Consider the following 4,938-nt stretch of genomic DNA (forward strand, 5'->3'; position numbering starts at 1 on the left):
AAATCTCAGATTGAAATATCATCTTAATGTATGTTCACTCGACGATTGGATCATGATCGATCACAACAGGATTGATATAAAATTAGTTGTGTTTGGGATAGAACTTGAAATGAAATAGATCTCATACACTTATCATGGTAGTGGGCTGATCCTCAAAGGATAATGACCAACCTTAGAGTCAAATCATTAATGGCTAGAAATGTAATCACAAAATGAACATGTACTGATGATCATTAGATAGCAACGGTCTATCTCAAAAATGATTTGCATCAAATTATAAGAGCAAGTCTTGAGAAGGCAAAGTATGATACCATGATTCAATATGCCACAAAGCTTTTAACTTAAACTTAAAATCAAAAGATGGAAGCAGATAATGCATGGTTTGTTCAAATACTTAACAAATTAGACCATATTTGGGTCAACAATCAACTAACCCGAGTCATGATCGCTCAATTATTGTTATTATTATTTTCTTAGCATACCCAAAAATAGCAGAGTCTATTCAAGAGATAACATAATCATATCATGATTGACCTGAGAATCAATAGTATTCATCTTCCCTTATTAACAAAATCTTTCATTATTGAACAACATAGTCTTTCATAATAACATGTTACCAAAACATAGTCAATATTTTTGACCAGTTTAAATTGACTCAGTCCATCATACTTTCGCTGCTCAACTTCTCCAAAATTTCTTAATGATCCCAGATCGATCAACATTTTTTTTATAATATCCAAGCAAAATTTTATCCTTGCTTTCCAAGTACACTAGGTCTGATTAACCCTTGAGATAGTTGTCGTATTTGTTACCATCATATAATCAAGTAATCATATTCTAGATCCAAATTTGAACTAAGCCAATTCTAGTTTCCCTTGACAATTCCATTATATAAGTTGTAATTTATTCCAAGCTTCGATAAATTAAAAGATTCTAGATTAACTTACTCAGGAGCTTACTCAATCATCCCGAATCTTTTCTTTTAGGCTAACTCATTTGGGCCTCTCATGATATCCCACTTTGCATTTCACATGTGGTGATACAAAATCCATAATCAACTCATGGCCATTGATTATAAATATTTAACTCACAAGAATCTAATAATCTGGTTTAAAGATTTACAAGATAATTCCACCAAGATATAAGCTTTATGATTTTACATTGAGAATCAATTCCTCAAATAAGTAAAATATTTTTATTTGCCAATACTGCAAATATTTCGAGATCTTGTAAATCTTAGAGAATCTACTAATAACGCAATTGATATCCATACCAGTCCAAAATCAAAAACACGATTCTTTTCCTTTGATATTGAAGTTCTACTTAATAAGAAAAACCATCATAAACTATTTCCAAATCACAGAGTTAATATCGTTGACCAGCTTAAAATAATTTAAACAACCAATATTCTCATAATTTACTAAATCACTTCCAATTAAAATACCCAATCTGCATTGTAATTTGAAAAGATCTAAAAATTTCAAATTCTAGGTAAAGCTAAAGAAAAATTCTAGAATTTCATCCCAAATATAATTTCTATCTACACAAGAGTTTTATACATGATCCACATACATATTTCAATCCTCGAAGAATATTTCAATGAATATTATAAAATATTTTCTAATCCAAACTTTAAACAACTTTTTATAAATGAACCTTAACTTGCCACCAAATAATTAACTTGAACTAGAGGCAATATCCACAGTGCTTGATATCAAGTTAAACTTTTAAAATAATTACGTTGCATGATAATATCCCAAGACTAATATTCCTTCACTTAATTTAGTCAAAATCTAATTAATCATAATTTGAAATACAAATTCCTCCACCAAGAAAACTCTCAGAATAGCTCATTCACACTTCGGTTACGACCATATTTAGGTTGCATTCTAATTTTAGCATTTCAAAATTATGATAAAATAACTCAAATTTATCAATAACAAAAGCAAATAAATGCCTTCGTCTAATGGCCTAATGTCTACCCATCTCTCAAACTTTCCGACGAATCCTAAAGATCCTAAAAGTTAAGCTCCATCTGACTATTTCAAACACAATCCCAAGAAATCTGAACCTGAGCTCTGATACCACCAAATCTGTCACGCCCCGAGTCCGAGGCGCGGCAGACGCCGCACGCCTACACGGCGGGCCGCACAGGCGTGCAAGGCATCGAAACATATCGGAGCAAATGCAGATGCTTAAGGATGACATAAATTATTTTTAAATTTATTCAAAAACAGTCTTACAAAATTTCAAAATAGCATATGCCAACATAATTCAAATGTTCAAATAGTTCTTTCAGAAATTTCAAAATAACATATGCTATCATAAGTCAAATACTCTAATCAATCTAACTAAAATGCCAATAACTAATGGAATCATCGGAAAATCTAACGCACTCCCCAATCTCGTGCGATCAAGCTTCTGGATCTGAAAAACGGATAAAATAAAATAATGAGCTACACTAGCCCAGTAAGCAACAAAATACCCCAAAGTGGGGTCAGAGCATATCAAATCAAAATACAGGATAATGTCTGGAATAAATCATAAATAACATCGTTTTACTATTTTCAAAACTTATTATTATTTTTCTAAAAATTCTGATACCAGAATCTCAATATAATAGGCTACGGCCACGTAACCCAGTGGTATGGGTTGCACAAGGTGCCAAACACCACTATTATTAAGCACCGATGGTACGGTGTCCAAATACCACTATTCTAATCACCGGTGGTACGGTGTCGAAATCAGTTCCTCATAGATTACAAGTCGACAGGTCCAACGTATAATCCCCATTGGCGGGGCCAGAACAGAATAGAACAGATCATAGCCATGCTGAGAATGCATATATATAGAAAAATAGATTTCATAAATTATCCAGTCATATTTTACGGATTTCAGAGCATACAATATAATTTTCAAATAAAATTTTAACATGCTTGACCATTTTACTGAATACAAAACATATGTCAAAACTTGCCTCTTCTCGCTTAGCCCCTACTTCAGATAGGCGGATCAGATTCACCTGTTTCAATTTAGTTAAATCTTTGTTACTTTCAGAGCTAGCAGAACTAAAAAAATAATACTATTGTACATGGCCCAACAGGGCCCAGAGTTGGCCTATAATGGGTATGACCCGATAGGGTCCATATCGGATACGGCCCAATGGGCCCGCATAGACTCGGCCCAATAGGGCCCCCAAGGTTGGCTTCTAATTGGTTCATTTATGCAATAAAATTTATTGCAGGGACTAATACTTAATTACAGGGTACTGTTCTATAATAAAACTTGAGTGAAGGGACTAAATAAATATAGTTGAGGACCTTTATGTAATAAATCTTTTCTATAGGGATTACATACAAATTACAGAAGGCCCTTTTTTTTGAAATAATATACCGCCAAGGCTAACTGCAAAATTTCATTTATTGGCCAAATGGGTTCGGGTTTCGGGTTCGAACCGGGCCCAAGTTGGGCCCGCCGTGAATAGAGCCCGTGAACAGGGCCCTTCTTCTTCCCCAAACCTCCACGGACAAGGGAAGAAGAAGAAGAAGAGGAAGAAAGGATCGGGGGGGGGGGGGGGGGGTCTAGGCGGCTAGCCTGGGTGGCGAAGGCCGTCGTTCGGTCGACGGCTAGTCGGCCGCAGTGGCGGCCGGCGGCCGCTGCGGCGACGTGCGTGAAGAAGAGACCAAAAGTGGTCTCGATTTAGGGTCAAATAGAGGAAGAAATCAAGAATGAAGACAAGGAGGAGGGAGACTCACCGGCGGGCAACGGAGGCGGTGGAGAGGAGGGATCTCAGCAAAGCGGGTGCTCAATCCGGCGATCAAGTGGTGGCGGCGACGACGTTTTCCGAAAGGGAAGTAGATCCCAAAACAGGGGAAGGCATGGATGGTGATGGTGGTGGATCCGGCGGCACGCCAGCCACTTGGGAGGCAAGAGCAGAGAAACGAGAGGGAGAGGAGAGGGAGGAGAGGAGGATGAGGAGACGAAGGAGAGGGAGGAGGGCTCGGGTGATCTCCAGAGGTGGAAGAATGGGGGTTTTATCGCCCCATTTCAACAGCTATCCGCCGCGATTTTCGCGGCGGTGGGGCGAGATCAGTGGCCGCGGGGTGGACGGGAAACCACCGCGGTGTAGCCGCGGAGTGTCCGCGGCGTCCTTGTGCCCGAAGAAGTCGGAGGGGATCGCGTCTGCGATCCCCTGTTCTGCCCCTTCCAAAAGGGGCGTTGGGCTGTATCCCACACATACACACATCCATATCACACAAGTCATTCAACTTGCCTATAATGTGATGTAGATTTTTATTTTGTTGTTAGGAAAAGGGAGAAGGATTGATCCAGCATAAGATGCAGCCAACATGTATAATGATCAATTAGACCATGTCAAGTCTTGAAGGAGCCAGCGAATTTACGGTTTCGCTAGAGTTTCTCATACATTTTTATTTGAGATAATATCAAATTTTAATTACATTTCTACATTTGTAATAGAATAATTCTATTATATTTTCTTATAGTCAAGTCCTATTTTGAGCGATTCTATATCGGATTTAATGTTCGAATTAGAATTAGGATATCATATTCTATAAATATGCACGCAATACATTATAAGAGATAGTCTTTGAGATATTAATATTTTTTTCAAAAAAATTATTTACTAAGTAAATTTTTTTTTTGATTTAATTTTGTTCTATTTGCGTATTGATCTCATTGATACAATCACCTCTTTTATTTTATTTTCCGCCACACCGGGACTCATCCTACCGCATAACATCGCTCTTCAGTTTTTATATATCACATCCCACTATATTTTTAAACATGCGTACACGACATGTCAAACGTACGTAATTCATGCTTTCAAGACTGGGCCAGATTGGCGGAGACCAGACGCTCGGAAATTTCCTCGGTCTCGGTCAGGCTTCCCTTCCCGGTCCTGGTCACCTTCTTCCG

Source organism: Phoenix dactylifera, unplaced genomic scaffold (genome assembly GCF_009389715.1).
Source record: "Phoenix dactylifera cultivar Barhee BC4 unplaced genomic scaffold, palm_55x_up_171113_PBpolish2nd_filt_p 000416F, whole genome shotgun sequence".
Classification (NCBI taxonomy): domain Eukaryota; kingdom Viridiplantae; phylum Streptophyta; class Magnoliopsida; order Arecales; family Arecaceae; genus Phoenix; species Phoenix dactylifera.